The following is a 21144-nucleotide window of genomic DNA, read 5'->3' on the forward strand; positions in this document are numbered from 1 at the left end:
GCAACTCTTCTGATATCACCCTAGTTGTCCCAGAGTTCCATATCTAGAAAAGAAACAGATTACTGAGGCACAACCCACTCTCGTGGCTTTGGCCCTGTTCCTGACCCTGCAGGAATATCTATCTCCAGTCTGCACTTTATTCCCAGAACATGGATGCAATGTGAAAGCCTTTCTGCACAGGACCAATGGAGAAAAAGGGAAACAAATGGAAACTGGTACCAAAAAATCAGCTACCATGGGAAGAATGAGAATGTTCACTCTCTGGGGCCAGCACAAAGCACAGCAGGAGTGAAGCCAGCATCTACTTCACACTCTAGCAGGTAACCTGGATTATGTCCCGGCTAGCTTGACTGAACTGTGCTTTCCAGAAATTGTCAAGGATTAAATCTCAGACTTTTCCCTTTCCATGCTTGCTAAAATTTCTAATATAAATGTAAATTTTCCTCTTCATTATAATGATCCATCCCAGGCATCCATCCACTGACAAATAATGCTATATGACATCACAAGGGTATATACACTACACTTTGTCTTTCTGGACTGAAACATACATGAACCTTTCTATTCCTCAAATACTGTCACAAAGCCTATGATTGAAAATCTCTAATTTTGCTTTGTTTTGGAGTTATTATACATATTCTCAGTACTTCAGCACAGAAATTGTATAATTTTGTTCTCTACTAAGGAAAGGCAGTTTCAAGGTCCAGTACCCTCTAAATCATCTTAAAAGTAGCCATAGCAAGAACTATGGTCCCTATGACCTGTCACCAGACAGACAAGTAAACTATACCTTGTGAAAGCTAAGAGATCAAGCAATTTATGTTTTTAGTGCTTGAATCTTTTATCACTCTATCCCCAGAGTTAGATTTTTCTTGGCTGGAGTCCAAAAATCCCAACCTATCATCTGGGTAGAAAAGATTCTTATTATTACCACAGATTAGATGATTGTGTCTCAGAGAATTTATTGCTTCTGTATCATGAGATGGAGCTGCCTTGCCTGGAAACCATCTCTGAATACAAACTGCCGATCAGTCAGCCTGAGATCTCCATTAGAGGGATAGGTGCTGTTCAGAATCTGTGGGAAGTAATGGGTTGCAGCTTCACCAATTGCAGTTTAGGTTGAGAAGGTTGTTCTCTTCTGCTCAGATGGCTGACTGACATCACCAGTCAACACAAGTGCTATGCATGGTACTGATGGGCTGGCATGAGTCCCTTGCATCGTCCCAATCCATGAAATGTCAATGTCAGCAACAGTCTGAGATAAGTCCTGACTGAAAGGGTGAGACAGAGGCTTGCAACTTCAATTTGCCAGACATCCCTGTAATTATAATACTGAACCACTTATTAAAAACTAAGTGGTTTCTGTCCTGTAGAAAAGGGCAGAATGTGATTGTCAGTGTCCCATTGGAAGAGTTGATCAATATCCTTGGCACTATGGGAAACAGTGCAAGGAGTATGACCTCAATCAGCTCTATTACATGGACTGGGGTTAGGACACTTGGATGATCTGCATCACAGCCCCTTCATCTGCTTGACTTGGATCCTGCATATGGGGACTATCTTTTTCCTTTGGAGAGAAAAATTGTCTGCCTTAATCACGCTTCCATACCATGGCATGATGGTGTTGAGACTCATGTAAGTATTTCCTTCTTTCCTTTGGAATTTCCCCTCCTGCCTCTAATTTAGTCCGAGCTTGCCTCCTCTTAAATATAAGGTGGTACTGTTTGGCATTGATGTAGAGAGGCTCTTCTTCAAGCATCTTCAGCCCAGGGAGAGGGGTTCTCTGAATTGTAGGCACAGAGCCAGCACCAGGTACCATCATGACCATCCCTCCTGAATTAACCACATTGCCTGCCACTGGAAATGTCACAATGACAGTCCCTTGCCCACTGCTAGTTGTTTTGGTGTCAGCTTCCATATGAACAGTCTGTGCTCCTGCCAGACTGGCTGTGGGGATGGTGATCATGCCTTGCTGGAGAATGGTGCCATCTGCATTAACTGGCTGATAGACAATGGTCTGCCCTTCCGCAGTCTGTGCCACTTGCTGCCCCTGGAGAGCAATCTGCTGCTATGTCTGTGTCTGGCCAGCAATGACGGCCATCTGGGGCTGCTGGATGATGATCTGCTGGGTCTGGCACTGCACTTGCACGGCCTGCCCACCCTGGATCTGGATCTGTCCTGGTGGGACCAACTGTATCTGCTGCAAACTCCATGTCCCAGACACAGGTACCTGAATAATGGTTTGACCTTGTCTACCAGGAAGAGTCTAGACCATGATAGTTGGCCAGTTGATGTGACTAACCAGCCTCCACTGACCTGTACCAATAGTGGCTGCCCTTGGACCTGCTGCTGAGTCTGTCCAGCCTGTACAACAGTCTGCTCTGTTGAACTACTGCTGTTGGCTGTATAGTGTTCCATGGTCCCTCCAAGTCAGAGTCCTGTTCACAGTCAGTTTCACCCTGGAGATCCTAGAAGACTGCCAGATGCACTCCATGCCTTACTCCCCCAATTTAGTGCCCGTGCTGATTGGTTCCAGTATGGGACCCCGAAACTCAATCAGAGGCTCCAGCTGCTGCTGCCGACACCACTGCTTCTGCTTCGGAAAATAGCTGCCCTTCCTCCCCAAATCATGCGGGTATGGACAAAATTACATGACATATTGCATATAAGATTATATTTAAGCAATATGATGTCTAATCCTTATTAGACATTAAGCCACAGAAGGACAGTATCTGTATCTTGTTTATGTATAATTTTAACATCTGTTGCTCAACATATAATAATATTTATTAAATATTGAATCAATATAGGTTGACTGAATCTGCATTATAATTGTACATCTGAGAAAATGTTCTTCCATAAGAACATTAGAGACATTTAACAAAATCACATACAAAAGTAGTGGTAGTAAAACAACTCTGAGGACTCTTTTAAAAAAGCCTAATTTTTTAGCACTTTTTAACTTCTGGGGTGTAAATCCTCCCACTATGGTGAAAGTAAAGTTGTTAATAGATGTCACTGAACTTAGACTTCAAAATTCACTCTCACATCATTTACATAAATGCACTTTTCTGATGCATGAAAATATACCTATCTAGTTCTGCAAGGAGATCCAACCAGTCCATTCTGAAGAAAATCAGACCTGGGATTTCTTTGGAAGGAATGATGCTAAAGCTGAAACTCCAGTACTTTGGCCACCTCATGCGAAGAGTTGACTCATTGGAAAAGACTCTGATGTTGGGAGGGATTGAGGGCAGGAGGAGAAGGGGACGACAGAGGCTGAGATGGCTGGATGGCATCACTGACTCGATGGATGTGAGTCTGAGTGAACTCCGGGAGTTGGTGAGGGACAGGGAGGCCTGGCGTGCTGCCATTCATGGGGTTACAAAGAGTCAGACATGACTGAGCGACTGAACTGAACTGAGCTGAGTTGGCATTTATATCTCAAAGATAAAGATATGCAAGAAGGCAAAGTGGTTGTCTGAGGAGGCTTTACAAATGGCTGTGAAAAGAAGAAAAGTGAAAGGCAAGGGAGAAAGGGAAAGATATACCCAACTGAATGCAGAGTTCCAGAGAATAGGTAGGAGAAATAAGAATACCTTGTTAAATGAACAATTCAAAGAAATAAAGGAAAACAACAGAATGGGAAAGATTAGAGATCTCTTCAAGAAACTTGGAGATATTAAGGAACATTTCATGTAAGAATGGGCATGATAGAGTACAGAAATGGAAAGGCCTAACAGAAACAGAAGAGATTAAGAAGATGTAGCAATAATACAAAGAAGAACTATACAAAAAAGGGCATAATGACCTAGATAACCACTAGGTGTGGTCACTCACTTAGATCCAGACATCTAGAGTATGAAGTCAAGTGGGCCTTAGGGAGCATTACTACAAACAAAGCTAGTAGAGGTGATGGAATTTCAACTGAAGTATTCCAATCCTAACAGATGATGCTGTTGAAGTGCTGCACTCAATATGTCAGCAAATTTGGAAAACTTAGCAGTGGCCATAGGACTGGAAAAGGCCAGTCTCCATTCCAATCCCCCAGAAGGGCAATGACAGAGAATGTTCAAACTACCATACAATTGCACCCATTTCACATGCTAGCAAAGTTATGCTCAAAAGTCTTCAAGATAGGCCTCAGCAATATGTGAATCGAAAACTTCCAGATGTACAAGCTTAGTTTAGAAAAGGCAGAGGAACCAGGGAACAAACTGCCAACATTTGTTGGATCATGGAGAAAGCAAAATAATTCCAGAAAAAAAAAAAAAAAAAAGAAAACATCTATTTCTGCTTTCATTGACTATGCTAAAGCCTTTGCCTGTGTGGATCACAACAAACTGTGGAACATTCTTAAATAGATGGGAGTACCATACCACCTTACCTATCTCCTGAGAAACTTGTATTCAGGTCAAGAAATAACAGTTAGAACTGGACATGGTACCACTGACAGGTTCAAAATTGGGAAAGGAGCACAATAAGGTTGCATATTGTCACCCTACTTATTTAACTTATATGCAGAGTACCTCATGTGACATGCCAGGTTGGATGAATCACAAGCTGGAGTCAACCTCAGATATTCAGATGATACCACTCTAATGGCAGAAAGTGAATAGCAACTAAAGAGTTTCTTGATGAAGGTGAAAGAAGAGAGTGAAAAAGCTGGTTTGAAACTCAGTATTAGAGAAACTTAGATCATGGCATCTGGACCCATCACTTCCTGGCAAATAGAAGGGGAAACAAAAGAAGAAGTGACAGATTTTGTTTTCTTGGGCTCCAAAATCACTGTGGATGGTGACTACAACCACAAAATTTAAAACAAAACAAAACAAAACAAAACTTGCTCCTTGGGCAGAAAGCTATGACAAACTTAGGCAGTGTATGAAAAAGCAAAGACGTCACTTTGCTGACAAAGTTCCCTATTGTCAAAGCTATGGTTTTTCCTGTAGTCTGTTATGGATGTGAGAGTTGGACCATAAAGAAGACTGAGTGGTGAAGAATTGATGCTCTTGAGTTGTGGCACCAGAAAAGACTCTTGAGAGTCCCTTGGACTTCAAGGAGATCAATTCAGTCAATCCTAAAAGAAATCAACCCTGAATAATCCTTGGAAGAACTGATGCTGAAGCTGAATCTCCAATTCTTTGGCCACCTGATGTGAAGAACTGACTCATCGGAAAATATCCTAATTTTTTGAAAGACTGAAGGCAAAAGGAAAAGGGGTCAGCAGAGGATAGGAAGGTTGGATGGCATCATTGACTCAATGGACATGAAGTTGAGCAAATTCTAGGAGACAGTGGAAGACAGAGGAACCTGGCACGTTGCAGTTCATGAACTCACAGAGTCAAACCCAACTTAGTGACTGAAAAACAGCAACATCAAATCTACTTGGCATTTATACCTATCTCAGATAAACTGAAAGTTGTTTGAAAGCAAACTATAATCAAATGTTAATTTTTTAATGTCTTATAGTATTTCATAGCATATTTTGAGTGAATGTTTTAAGTGGAAAAGCAAAACAAAACAAAACTGATTACAGGGGAGGAGGTTTAGCTGTTCAATTTAAACTCAGCTATCCACTGATGCAATCAATGGAATACTGAATTTTTTTCAATTCAATATCTCACTTTGGTAATTTACCTGAGCCTCCCATGAGACAGCAAAATGATTCTTCAATTAAAATGAGTGCTTCCTTATGGGTATTATTTTCATGTTCAGTACCGCACTGGCTGTGACAATAGATATTCAAGTTCCTGTTTGTGTAAACTTAAGGACTCATTTAGCTTATCTAAGGCTCAGCTTCCTCATTTGTGAAATGAAATCATAGGGATCTACCTTAGAAAGATAGTGTAATTGTGAAATGAAATTCTATATGTCAATGGGTTAGAATAGGTTGACACATACTATGGACTTAATAAATGATAGCTATCATTAATTTCATGGAGAGCTTCTAAAAGAATAGTGAATAACTATTTAAAAAATGCCTACAGATCTTAAATGAATTAAAAGCACTGTTCTTAATTGTAAAGCAGTAAGCAAATTACAGAATACTTTGAGGAAATGGGTTGTTTTCAGGAAATGATACACAGGATACTTCTACAGTGTTGGTAACAATCTGTTTCTTCTGTTAGGACTCTCCTGGAGTTTGCTCAAACTCATATTCATTGAGTTGGTGATGCTATCCAACCATCTCATCCTCTGTTGCCTCCTTTTCCTCCTGTCTTCAGTCTTTCCCAGCATCAGGGTCTTTTCCAATGAGTCAGTTCTTCACATCAGGTGGCCAAAGTATTGGAGCTTCAAGGTCAGCCAGTACTTCCAATGAATATTCAGGAATGATTTGCTTTAAGATTGACTGGTCTGACCTCCTTGCAGCCCAAGGGACTCTCAAGAATTCTGCAACACCACAGTGCCAAAGCATCAATTCTTCATCACTCAGCTTTTTTTATAGTTCAGTTCTCACATCCATACATGACTACAGGAAAAACCATAGATTCGACTATACTTATATTATTATATATATGTATATACAAAGTCCTCTTAATGATTGCATTTTTCATATACATATAAGCTGTTTTCAGAAATGATACTGTGAAAGAATTTTAATCTAGGATGGAACTGGAGAATATGAAATGCAAAATCTCATGCATGCACTCTCAGAAAAACTGAACTTAAGAAATGAGACAGTGATTTCCATTAAATGCTCAGTGTACGGAAAACAAAGCATTATCTCCCAAACCATGGACATCCATGAAGAATTTATTTCCATCTTCAAGCTAATCATTACTGCTTAGACTCTGGCTGAGCTTCCCACTCTTTGCACTCCTTGCCTATAAATATAGCTGCACTCAAACCTTCATGGGACTCCCCTGTAGCTTGCTATAGCATGTGTTTCCCAAATTGCAATTCCTATGGTAATTACAAATAATATCAGGCAAATTGCACTTGTTTCAGTTTGCCTCTTTATCGAGACTGACATTCAGTGGTTTTAAAACATGGGATTTGAAGGAGACAACTGCCTCAAAATCAAAATTCAGTGAGGCACCCACACTGAGATGCTTGCACTCAATGCTTTTTGGGTTTCCTTCTTGTAATTTGGTGAGCCCTCTCTCAAATTTTGACCCCCTTCCTTTTGGTCAAGCTCTAGACAAAAGATTGTCCTTCTGGTGGGTACTTTTTTAGTTTTTCAATTAGGATGTGCTTGGCTTAGATTTAAACTTGTAGATTTTACTAAAAGTAAAAGTAAAACTAAAATACAATCTAGAATCACAGTACTATTATAAGGTATGTTTCAACTAGACAAGATTATTTAAGATATTCACTAGAAAACAAATGTTTCCAAATCAAACAAAATAAGGTACTGTTCCCAGTGAATTTGAGGTTCTTGCTTTACTGCAAAAGAATTCAGAGATGGAGTGGTAGGTAAGAAGTGGATTTATTTAGAGAGAAACACAGTCCACAGAGTGTGGGTCACCTCAGAAGGCAACAGAGTTTTGAAATATGACATGATTAGTTTTTATGGGACCAGTAATTTCATACGCTAATGAATGGGAAGATTTTACCCATTAAATTTTGAGGAAGGGACAGGAATTCCAGAAATTGGGCCACCACCCATTTTTGGGGGTCTTTTATGTTTGGTCTCAGAACTGTCATGGTGCTGATGTGTGTGTTGTTTAGATGCTAATATATTACAATGATTGTTTGTTGAGGCTCAAAGTCTACTGAAAGTTGACTCTTAGGCCCAATTGGACCCAGTAAAGTAAAAAGATCATGAACCAGGTTCTGTCATATTCTACAGCTATGTCAGTTTTTAAGGTTGTGCCTTACTCCCTTCCCTCCTGTTTCGGTACCTGTGCTAATTGGTGGGCAGAACATCTAAAGGCTCCAAAATTCCAAAATAGCTTCACTGCAAAAGGCTAATGAAAAATCAAAGATTCAATATATACCTAAAATAAAAAAACTGTAAGACTAGGTATCTCCTATTGTTCCCTCTCTATCTTCCTCTTTTTGAGTACGTGTTTCTCTAATTTTGGGTCTAAATTTGTTACTGAGTCCAAGCTGCATCTGCTTACCACACTACAGGCCAATAATTAGGAGACAGGTGTTGAGGCAAGGAATAGCAAATTTATTCAGAAAGCTGGTGTCCAAGAAGATAGTGGGCTGAAGTTATAGAGTACCCTCTTATCACTGTCTGGATTCCAGTTTATTTTATTGAACAGAGAAGTAGAAGAGGTGAGGAAGTAAAGTAAAAAGGCCATGAATCTTGCAAAATGTTTTCTGGTTTGGCCAATCTTGGGTGGGGGGATGTATTAATTTCTTCTTCCTTGCAGCCATTCACAGGTGGAGAGGGTCAGAATGTCTCCCTGTGAGCTGAACAGACACATTTTTGTTTAACATTCAGGCAAAGGAGCAGGGTTCTCAGAAGCAGGCCATTATGTATACTTAAAGCTATAAACAGCATAATTTTAATGATTATAATAACAAAAGCAACAGAATGCAAAGGCTATAATAAAACAAACTGATCCAACATGATGTCAAACTTTTTTTTCCTTGCTACAAATTGCCCTTCCACTTTGAAATGATTATATGACTTATATGATAAATGAATTATATAGAAAAAAATTCATCAAGCTAATGGCCTTAAAATACCTTCACATATATTCTCAAAGTCCAGCACATGGGTCCCTCTCAAGTTTGATTCTCTGTTAAACTGCTACTGGCTATTACCTTAAACAGATAAAGGGAAACCAGAACTAAAATTAATAGAAAATCTTGCCAAATTCTTGGGCATACCAAAAATACACTCTCTACTTTAACTCCTACTTATTCTAGTGACTACAGATAGGATTCTGGGAAAAACGGCAGAAGGCAACACAGGGTGAGAATTCTTATTGGGTCAGTTCTCCCAAACCTCTCTCTGTAGGCCCCCATCAAGAGAAGAAGATAAAAATTTCATATCAACTTTTTTCTATATTGAGACGTATTTTTTTATTGGTCCTTTCTCACCTGCTAATCTAGGAGGGAGAGCAGTGAGTGATCCTAAAGAAAGATCTTAGTTCCCTGCTGCTGCTGCTGCTGCTGCTAAGTCGTGTCAGTCGTGTCCGACTCTGTGTGACCCCATAGATGGAAGCCCATCAGGCTCCCCTGTCCCTGGGATTCTCCAGGCAAGAACACTGGAGTGGGTTGCCATTTCCTTCTCCAGTGCATGAAAGTGAAAAGTGAAAGCAAGTTGCTCAGTCATGTCTGACTCTTAGTGACCCCATGGACTGCAGCCTACCAGGCTCCTCTGTCCATGGGATTTCCTGCCATTTGCAGCTAAAGTCCTACCAATTACTTCCAGCCCTCAGAGCAATCCCTGAGGATACCTAAGACTTTCTATCTTTTGGTCAACATGGAGAGTAGCTCTGGATATTGGGAGGGCAGTGTCCATTCCACTCTCTTTGGGGATGTCTCTTGAGGGAGAAGGAGAAGGGGACAACAGAGGATGAGATGGTTGGATGACATCACTGACTCAATGGACAGGAGTTTGAGCAAGCTCTGGGACTTGGTGATGGATTCTGGAATGTGAAGTCAAGTGGGCCTTAGAAAGCATCATTACGAACAAAGCTAGTGGAGGTGATGGAATTCCAGTTGAGGTATTTCAAAACCTGAAAGATGATGCTGTGAAAGTGCTGCACTCAATATGCCAGCAAATGTGAAAAACTCAGCAGTGGCCACAGGACTGGAAAAGGTCAGTTTTCATTCCAATCCCAAAGAAAGGCAATGCCAAAGAATGCTCAAACTACTGCACAATTGCACTCATCTCACACTCCAGTTAAGTAATGCTCAAAAATCTTCAAGACAGGTTTCAGCAATACATGAACCATGAACTTCCAGATGTTCAAGATAGTTTTAGAAAAGGCAGAGGAACCAGAGACCAAATTGCCAACATCCACTGGATCATCGAAAAAGCAAGAGAGTTCCAGAAAAACATCTATATCTGCTTTATTGACTATGCCAAAGCCTTTGACTGTGTGGATCACAATAAACTGTGGAAAATTCTGAAAGAGATGGGAATATCAGACCACCTGATCTGCCTCTTGAGAAACCTATATGCAGGTCAGGAAGCAACAGTTAGACCTGGACATGGAACAACATGCCGGTTCCAAATAGGAAAAGGAGTACGTTTTATTGTCACCCTGCTTCTTTAACTTCTATGCAGAGTACATCATGAGAAACACTGGGCTGGAAGAAGCACAAGCTGGAATCAAGATTGCCGGGAGAAATATCAATAACCTCAGATATGCAGACACCACCCTTATGGCAGAAAATGAAGAGGAACTAAAAAGCCTCTTGATGAAAGTGAAAGAGGAGAGTGAAAAAGTTGGCTTAAAGCTCAACATTCAGAAAATGAAGATCATGGCATCTGGTCCCATCACTTCATGGGAAATAGATGGGGAAACAGTGGAAACATTGTCAGACTTTATTTTTTGGGCTCCAAAATCATGGCAGATGGTGACTGCAGCCATGAAATTAAAAGACGCTTACTGCTTGGAAGGAAAGTTATGACCAACCTAGATAGTATATTGAAAAGCAAAGACATTACTTTGCCACCAAAGGTCCGTCTAATCAAGGCTATGGTTTTTCCAGTGGTCATGTATGGATGTGAGAGTTGGACTGTTAAGAAGGCTGAGCGCTAATGAATTGATACTTTTGAACTGTGGTGTTGGAGAAAACTCTTGAGAGTCCCTTGGACTGCAAGGAGATCCAACCAGTCCATTCTGAAGGAGATCAGCTCTGGGATTTCTTTGGAAGAAATGATGCTAAAGCTGAAAGTCCAGTACTTTGGCTACCTCATGCGAAGAGTTGACTCATGGGAAAAGACTTTGATGCTGGGAGGGATTGGGGGCAGGAGGAGAAGGGGATGACGGAGGATGAGATGGCTGGATGGCATCAATGACTCAATGGACGTGAGTCTGAGTGAGCTCCGGGTGTTGGTGATGGACAGGGAGGCCTGGCGTGCTGTGATTCATGGGGTTGCAGAGTCAGACACGACTGAGTGACTGAACTGAACTGAACTGAACTTAGGGAAGTCTGACATGTACAGTCCATGGGGTTGCAAAGAATTGGACAAAACTGAGCGACTGAACTGAACTCAACTTGAGTCCAGTGGTTCACACATGACTGTCAGAAATATTTATTGTTTGCTTCAGCTAAATTCTGTCAAGATAATTGAAAGGTTTTTTGCTGTTGTTGTTGTTGTTGTTTTAAGTAGCTGTATGGTCAGAAGTTAGCTAAGTTGGAAGTTAATTTTCACAGTCTGAGAGAATTCTTCTATTTAGGTATCCTCCGGAGAAGGCAATGGCACCCCATTCCAGTACTCTTGCCTGGAAAATCCCGTGGATGAAGGAGCCTGGTAGGCTGCAGTCCACGGGGTCGCTAAGAGTCAGACACGACTGAGCAACTTCACTTTAACTTTTCACTTTCATGCATTGGAGAAGGAAATGGCAACCCACTCTAGTGTTCTTGCCTGGAGAATCCCAGGGACAGGGGAGCCTGGAGGGCTGCTGTCTATGGGGTCGCACAGAGTCGGCCACGACTGAAGTGACTTAGCATAGCATAGGCATCCTCACCTAAAATAAATGAACCCCTGTACCTAGATGGAAAGAAAAACATCGTGAAGCCTTTGGAGATTCCAAAGGCAAAGCTCTAATTACAAAACATAGTGTTAGGTAGTTAGAATAGGAAAAAGGAGTCCAGAATGGTGGTAGCTAAAAGACAAAGAAGGGAAAAGCTCAAGAAAATAAAACAAAGGAAGGTCTGAGCACCAGAGTGAGGATCTCAGGTAAAACAAACAGCCCTCGTGGCTAGCCTAATTTACATAGGGCAGGCTCAGAGGGGAGGAGACAAATGTTTAAAAGAAAGAAAGCTAGAAGGATTGGGGCTTATCCTCTTTTTGTTCCGTCCACCCTCCCGCCTGGAGGATGTATTTTCCTTTGCTTGTCAATAAAACTGAGCTACATCACTGACCCATCCATTGCTTCAAATTTTTGCTGAGGCAAACAGAACCAAGGAAATTACACACTTCCCCAACAATATTATATAAATGGAATACTTTCATAAAACTGAAGCTTAATTTTCTTTCATTGGCTGAATGGATGATAGTTTTATGACTGTTAGTCTGATTTTAATTAGCAATTGTAAAAGATTTTTTTTGTACCTTTTAAGTAATCTGCCTAGAAAGAAAAGGTTGTGTATTTTATCAAAATAATTTCCTGGACTCTATTTTGCCTTTATCAGATATTTGATTATTTAAGGAAACCCAGTCTTTTCAATATTTAAAAAAGTAAGCTTTGTTCACAAACTATGTAATATCTTATATCTGCTTTAACATCTTCTTTTGTCACTCTGGTTAAATAGACAGTTAAGATCCTTATTGATGAAAGTGAAAGAGGAGAGTAAAAAAGTTGGCTTAAAGCTCAACATTCAGAAAACTAAGATCATGGCATCTGGTCTCAACACTTCATGGGAAATAGATGGGGAAACAGTGGAAACTGGAAAACTGCAGGCAGATTTTTTACCATTTGAGCTACACAAGAAGCCCCTGATTTGATGTAAACAAACAAACAAATAACAAAAAACTCCATCTAGAATTAGAATTAGGTTAGAATTAGATCAGATTAGAAGTGTCAGCCTTTATTCTTGGGGGCTCCAAAATCAGTGCAGATGGTGATTGCAGCCAGGAAATTAAAAGACGCTTACTGCTTGGAAGGAAAGTTATGACCAACCTAGATAGCATATTCAAAAGCAGATACATTACTTTGCCAACAAAGGTCTGTCTAGTCAAGGCTATGTTTTTTCCAGTAGTCATGTATGGATGTGAGAGTTGGGCTGAGAAGAAAGCTGAGCGCCGAAGAATTGATGCTTTTGAACTGTGGTGTTGGAGAAAACTCTTGAGAGTCCCTTGGACTGCAAGGAGATCCAACCAGTCCATTCTGAAGGAGATCAGCCCGGGATGTTCTTTGGAAGGAATGATGCTAAAGCTGAAACTCCAATATTTAGGCCACCTCATGCAAAGAGTTGACTTATTGGAAAAGACTCTAATGCTGGGAGGGATTGGGGGCAGGAGGAGAAGGGGACAACAGAGGATGAGATGGCTGGATGGCATCACTGACGCAATGGACATGAGTTTGAGTGAACTCCAGGAGTTGGTGATGGACAGGGAGGCCTGGCGTGCTGCAATTCATGGGGTCACAAAGAGTTGGACATGACTGAGTGACTGAACTGAACTGAACTGAAGATCATTATTTCATCTGTGATCTTATTTATTCAACTGTTCAAACCTTTTGATATTTTGACAACTTAAGAATCCGCCTGCCAGTGCAGGTTTCATCCCTGGGTCTGGAAGATCCTCTGGAAGAGAAAGTGGCAATCCACTTCAGTATTTTTTGCCTGGAAAACCCCATGGACAAAGGATCCTTTCAGGCTACAGTCCATGGTGTCACAGAGTTGGACAAGACTGAGTTTGCATGCATATGCATACCAAAATCTAATTCTAGATGGAGTTTTTTGTTATTTGTTTGTTTGTTTACATCAAATCAGGGGCTTCTTGGGTAGCTCAAATGGTAAAAAATCTGCCTGCAATGCGGGAGACCTGTGTTTGATCCCAGGGTTGGGAATATCCCCTGTAGAAGGGCATTGCAACCCACTCCAGTATTCTAGCCTGGAGAATTTCATTGACAGAGGAGCCTGGCAAGTTATAGTCCATGGGGTCACAAAGAGATGGACGCAACTGAGTGACTAGCTTTCAGTTTTTTTTTTTTTTTTTTTTTAGCAAAATAATTTAGTTTATTTTTTTAAATTTATTTTCATTGGAGGCTAATTACTTTACAATGCTGTAGTGGTTTTTGCCATACTTGACATGAATCCACCATGGGTGTACATGTGTTCCCCATCCTGAACCCCCCTCCCACCTCCCTCCCCATCTTCTGGGTCATCCCAGTGCACCAGCCCTGAGCACCCTGTCTCATGCATTGAACCTGGACTGGCGATCTGATTCACATATGATAATATACATGTTTCAATGCTATTCTTTCAGATCATCCCACCCTCGCCTTCTCCCACAGAGTCCAAAAGACTCTTCTGTATCTCTGTGTCTCTTTTGTGGTCTTGCATACAGGGTTATCATTACCATCTTTCTAAATTCCATATATATGCGTTAGTATACTGTATTGGTGTTTTTTATACCAAAGTAGCTTTGAGATTTCCCAGAGAGTTCCTGGCAAAATCTCAAAAGTATTTGTCTGTCATCTCAAAATGTGAAGCTAATCTATTTAATATATTAAACTACATGTGGAACATTATCAAATTAGAGATGATGCTAAACCTTAGCTTATATATTTATGGATTCATGTTACTATTATAAGTGTTGTAGAAATTGTATAAATTTCCTAAAAAATCTAATGACTTTCTGTGTCAGTCACAATTCTCAGTTAAGTCACTCAGTCATGTGTGACTCTTTGGAACCCCATGGAATGCAGCATGACAGGCTTCCCTGTCCATCACCAACTCCCAGAGCTTACTCGAACTCATGTCCACTGAGTTGGTGATGTCATCCAACCATCTCAATTTCTGTCAACCCTTCTGCTCCTGCCTTCAATCTTTCCCAGCATCAGGGGCTTTTTAAAAGAGTCAGTTCTTCATATCAGGTGGCCAAAGATTTGGTGTTTCAGTTTCAGCATCTGTCCTTGCAATAAATATTCAGGACTGATTTCCTTTAGGATGGACTGGTTGGATGTACTTGCAGTCCAAGGGACTCTCAAGAGTCTTCTCCAATACCACAGTTCAAAAGCATCAATTTTTCGGTGCACAGCTTTCTTTATAGTCCAACTCTAACATCCATACATGACTACTGGAAAAAACCGTAGCTTTAACTAGATGGACCTTTGTTGGTAAAGTAATGTCTCTGCTTTTTAATATGCTGTTTAAGTTGGTCATAGCTTTTCTTCCGAGGAGCAAGCATCTTTTAATTTCATGGCTGCAGTAACCACTGCAGTGATTTTGGAGCCCACAAAGTAAAGATTTCCACTGTTTCCATTGTTTCTCCATCTATTTGCCCTGAACTGATGGGGCTGGATGCCATGATCTTAGTTTTCTGAATGTTGAGCTTTAAGCCAACTTTTTCATTCTCCTCTTTCACCTTCATCAAGAAGCTCTTTAGTTCTTTTTCACTTTCTGCCTTAAGGGTGGTGTCATTTGCATATCTGCGGTTATTGATACAGCTCCCTTCAATCTTCCAGCCCAGTATTTCGCATAATGTATTCTGCATATAAGTTAAATAAGCAGGGTGACAATATACAGCCTTGACATACTCCTCTCCCGATTTGAAACCAGTCTGTTCTTCCATGTGCATTTGTTACCGTTGCTTCTTGACCTGCATACAGATTTCTCAGGAGTTAGGTAAGGTGGTCTGGTATTCCCATCTCTTTCAGAATTGTCCACAGTTTGTTGTGATCCACACAGTCAAAGGCTTTGGCATAGTCAATAAAACAGAAGTATATGTTTTCCTGAAACTCTCTTGCTTTTTCAATGATCCAAAGATGTTGGCAATTGGATCTCTGGTTTCTTTGCCTTTTCTAAATTCAGCTTAAACATGAGGAAGTTCACTGATCATGTACTGTTGCAGCCTTGTTTGGGGAATTTTCAGCATTACTTTGATAGTGTGTGAGATGAGTGCAATTGTGTGGTAGTTTGAGCCTTTCTTTGGGATTGGAATGAAAACTGACCTTTTCCATCCTGTGGCCACTGCTCAGTTTTCCAGATTTGCTGGCATATTGAGTGCAACAGTTTCACAGCATCCTTTAGGATTTGAAATAGCTCAACTGGAATTCCATTACCCCCACTAGCTTTGTTTGTGGTGATGTTTCCTAAGGCCCACTTGAATTCACATTCCAGGATGTCTGGCTCTAGGTGAGTTATCACACCATTGTTGATATCTGGGTCATGAAGATCTTTTTGTATAGTTCTTCTGTGTGTTCTTGCCACCTCTTCTTAATATCTTCTGCTTCTGTTAGGTCCATACCATTTCTGTCCTTTATTGAGCCCATCTTTGCATAAAATATACCCTTGGTATCTCTGATTTTCTTGAAGATGTCTCTAGTCTTTCCCGTTCTATTGTTATCTCTATTTCTTTGCATTGATCACTGAGGAAGGCTTTTTTATCTCTCCTTGCTATTCTTTGGAATTCTGCATTCAAATGCTTATATCTTTCCTTTTCTCCTTTGCCTTTTGCTTCTCTTCTTTGCTCAGCTATTTGTAAGGCCTCCGCAGACAACCATATTTCCTTTTTTGCATTTCTTTTTCTTGGGGATGGTCTTGATCACTGCCTTCTGTACAATGTCATGAACCTCTGTCTATAATTCTTCAGGCAATCTATCAGATATAATCCCTTGAATCTGTTTGTCACTTTTACTGTATAATCATAAGGGATTTGATTTAGATCATATCTGAATGGTCTAGTGGTTTTCCCTACTTTCTTAAATTTAAGTCTGAAGTTGGCAATAAGGAGTTCATCATCTGAGGCACAGTCAGCTTCCAGTCTTATTTTTGCTAACTGTATAGAGCTTTTCCATTTTGGCTGCAAAGAATATAATCAAACTGATTTTGGTGTTGACCATCTAGTGATGTCCATGTGTAGAGTCTTCTCTTGTGTTGTTGGAAGAGGGTTTTGCTATGACCAGTGTGTTCTCTTAGAAAAACTTTGTTAGACTTTGCCCTGCTTCATTTTGTATTCTAAGGCAAAGTTTTCCTGTTACTCCAGGTATCTCTTGATTTCATACTTTTTCATTCCAGTCCTGTATAATGAAAAGGACACCTTTTTTTTTGGTGTGAGTTCTAGAAGGTTTTGTAGGTCTTCATAGAACTGTTCAACTTCATCTTCTTTAGCTTTACTGGTTGGGGCATATACTTGGATTACTGTGATATTGAATGTTCTACCTTGGAAGTGAGTAGATATCATTCTGTCATTTGGGAGATTGCATGCATGTGCTGCATTTCAGACTTTTTGCTGACTATGAGGGTGACTCCATTTCTTCAAAGGGATTCTTGCCCACAGTAGTAGATATCACAGTCATCTGAGTTGAATTCACTCATTCCAGTCCATCTTAGTTTGCTGATTCTAAAATATCGATGTTCACTCTTGCCATCTCCTGTTTGACCACTTCCAATTTGCCTTGATTCATGGACCTAACATTCCAAGTTCTTATGCAATGTTGTTCTTTACAGCATCAGACTTTACTTCCATCATCAGTCACATCCACAGCTGGGTATTGATTTTGCTTTGGCTCCATCCCTTCATTCTTTCTGGAGTTATTTCTCCACTGTTCTCCAGTAGCATATTGGACACCTACCAACCTGGAGAGTTCATCTTTCAGTGTCCTATCTTTTTCCCTTTCTTACTGTTCATGGGGTCAGTAAGAGACTGACCCACACTTGCCCATGAATGTCCAGGAGTCTCCAGTGGAGGCTTGGGTCTCTGGTGGCCTGCTGAAGGGTCAGGGCACTGAATGTGGCAGTGGGTGCATGGGACCTTTTGAAGAGGATCACCATTGTCTTCATTACCTCCACCATATTTTGGCCCCAGGTCAAATAACAGGGGAGGAACACAGTCCCACCCATCAACAGGAAATTGGAGTAAAGGTTTACTGAGAACAGGACCCAGTTTTCCCCTTGGTCAGTCTCTCCCATCAGGAAGCTTCCATAAGCTTCTTATCCTTCACTATTAGAGGGCAGATAGAAGGAAAATCACAATCACAGAAAACCAATCAAATTGATCACATGGACCACAGCCTTGTCTAACTCAATGAAACTGTGAGCTATGCTGTGTAGGGCCACCCAAGATGGATGGGTCATGATGGAGAGTTCTAAAAAAACATGGTCCACTGGAGAAGGGAATGACAAGCTACTTCAGTATTTTTGCCTTGAGAACCCCATGAACAGTCACAATTCTAGTTATTATCTTAAAATGTTTTCCAAATTTGCTGGCATATTGAGTGCAGCACTTTCACAGCATCATCTTTCAGGATTTGAAATAGCTCAACTGGAATTCCATCACCTCCACTAGCTTTGTTTGTAGTGAAGCTTTCTAAGGCCCACTTGGCTTCACATTCCAGGATGTCTGGCTCTAGGTCAGTGATCACACCATCGTGATTATCTGGGTGGTGAATATCTTTTTGTACAGTTCTTCTGTGTGTTCTTGCCATCTCTTCTTAATATCTTCTGCTTCTGTTAGGTCCATACCATTTCTGTTCTTTATCGAGCCCATCTTTGCATGAAATGTTCCCTTAGTATCTCTAATTTTCTTGAAGAGAATCTCTTGACTCTTGACAAATTTCCATTGAGCCTCTGGCCAAAGTTGTCCTTTAAAATAGGATAGTCCTTGATTATCTGTCTTTCTCTCTCTCTCTGTTTTTTTTTTTTTTTGCCAGATTATCTTTTGACTAAACAAGGAGGTATCTGTGGTATAGTCAGCATCACTTATTGTACTTGAATTAACACTTTTGTGAAAGTCAAGTTTCAAATACATAACCTTTCATAATAAGTCCATTGGCTACAACAAATGGAATCTTTTTCATCTTTGAATTTGGATTTATTCAGCTGGCTACCTACAGAATTGGGCTCAGGGTTTAAATCTATACTTCATTTTGCTTCCTCTATCCTATTTGTCATTTTTTAATTTGTGTTGTGACTTTTAACATATTCATTTTTTATTTATCCAGTCTTTGTAAAAATAACAAGTCTGATACACTGATGTTTGCAACTGTGCTTTGAAATGATATCTAAAACTTGTATCTTTGACTAAGTCTTCCTGCTTTGACCCTCCACTTTGCCTCAATACAAGAAATTGCTCAAATGTGTCCTTTGGTTGTACTAACTACAAAAGCTTCTCTCAACCTGAAGAAAGATGTCCATTTGTGGCATGAGGTAGAAAAATAAACAATGAAGATGATCAGTCAAATAATGAAGGCTATGCAGAAGAAACACTTAGCAATATGTTGGATTATCAACCCCCCTAATGGGGACATGCTCAAAAAGGGGACATATCAAAACAAACTAAAGTGAAGTGAAGTATGGCAGGGAAAGGATGAAGATGGTCAAGGCAAACTCATAAAGGAAACCTAACCTGATCTTACAGGAATTTATAGCTCTTCAGGAATCAGAAAAGGACAACAGCTAATCCCCAACTGCTAGGTCTATTCATACCATCTCTGGACTTCCTTGTTTCTCTGATTCAGCTATCCTGATTAAAACTGATTATTAAATTTCTTTCTCAAAGGTGGTCAATAAAATTCAGTTGTCATTTCCCTTCTTGGTGGCACACAAGCCACCTGAAAGTGGTCACCTTCATCCTCAAGGGACATAGACTTCATATAACAATGTATTTGATAAAATGATAATAATAATAATAAATAAAGAAGGAAGGAAAACAATGTCTAAACTATATAGTTTATCAGCAATGCTTTCTGTGAAAGATCTTGATCCAATGGGGAAAATGTAGGATTTCAACCCAGAATAAAATGAAAATATGGAATGGAGAGCCTAATATATGTGCCCTCAGAAGAACAGAACTGAAGAGACTAATCTCTATTAAATACCTGATTTATAGATGATCAAGCATTATTTCCTGATCCATGAATGTCTAACAAATATCTCTCTCCATCTTCAAGCCAAAAAACTTACTGATTTGAACTCTGGTCAAACTCTCCACTCTTTGCACTCCCTTCCTGTAAACACAGCTCAATTCAAACCTTAAAAAGATTTGCTTGAAGTTCAGTTCAGTTCAGTCACTCAGTCATGTCCGACTCTTTTGTGACCCCATGAGTCACAGCACACCAGGCCTCCCTGTCCATCACCAACTCCTGGAGTTCGCTCAGACTCATGTCCATTGAGTCAGTGATGCCATCCAGCCATCTCATCCTCTGTTGTCCCCTTCTCCTCCTGCCCCCAGTCCCTCCCAGCATCAGAGTCTTTTCCAATGAGTCAACTCTTCGCATGAGGTGGCCAAAGTACTAGAGTTTCAGCTTTAGCATCATTCTTCCAAAGAAATCCCAGGGCTGATCTCCTTCAGAATGGACTGGTTGGATCTCCTTGCAGTCCAGGGGACTCTCAAGAGTCTTCTCCAACACCACAGTTCAAAATTTCAATTCTTCTGCTGTTCCCAAATGACTTCAATTTCAAGTAATTAAAGCTTGCCTCAGTTTATTGCTTTATGTCCCCAATAATACTGATACTGTTAGTTTAAAATATATTTTATTGAAAATATTTGCAGTATGTTTGAAAATCAAGGAATGAAAATGCATTTTTTAAACCAATTTGCAGAAATTTCAAGCATCCATACTAAGTAGTCTCTATTATTGTCCCTTGAAGCAAATAATCTAAATGCATCAGGTAAAGATAAAATTTTGGTAGTAAAATAAAGGAGATTTTTACCAATACACAGTTAAAAGAATAAGTTTATTAAAATTAAAGTCAACATGAAATTAAAAAATATGGTTATTTTGCAAATTGCAGACAACAGAAGATAGCAAAAGAGAAGAAAAAAAAAAAAAAAGGTTTTGCTTTTAACTTTATGGGACGTTATCCCAGTAATATTTACTACTTGACAGAGCTATTGCATACCCTTTTAAGCTTTAGTGATTTCAGATTGTTAGTGTGGAGTTCAAGTGGCTATCTAATTGCCTAACCTAGTTAGCAAATTGTTTTCACTGTAGGTCTGTATTTGCCAAAATAACTTATGTAATTTTTTTAGCTTACATGCTGTATTCCATCATTTTGTTCTCTTTAGGTAATTAAACTCAATTTTCAATGGCATTAGAGCTAAATTATGTTGTAATTATAGTATAATGATAAAACCCCAGGCTATTGATCCAAGAGTATTTGTAGTTTCCTTTATTCAGTGTACTGTTGAAACATGATTTATTACTACCTTAGGCCAGTATCAGTAAAATGAAAGATCTGAACTTAGGATATCCATTAAGACCCTTTGGGGACCTGAAAAGCTGTCTTCAATCTTTGCCCTAAGATCATAGCTAAGCACACTAATGAAGATAATTAATTCTCTTTTCATATTAATTCAAGTCTGAGGGTTTTTTTCAGTAAATATTCAGAAGT

General features: G+C 40.0%; 1 pseudogene; it reads right to left on the reverse strand.

The window, feature by feature from the left end:
- Window positions 1-1489: 1489 nt before the first annotated feature.
- On the reverse strand, window positions 1490-2418 carry LOC129630110 (nuclear transcription factor Y subunit alpha-like; annotated as a pseudogene).
- Window positions 2419-21144: the final 18726 nt, after the last annotated feature.

This window comes from Bubalus kerabau, chromosome 16 (genome assembly GCF_029407905.1).
Source record: "Bubalus kerabau isolate K-KA32 ecotype Philippines breed swamp buffalo chromosome 16, PCC_UOA_SB_1v2, whole genome shotgun sequence".
Taxonomy (NCBI): domain Eukaryota; kingdom Metazoa; phylum Chordata; class Mammalia; order Artiodactyla; family Bovidae; genus Bubalus; species Bubalus kerabau.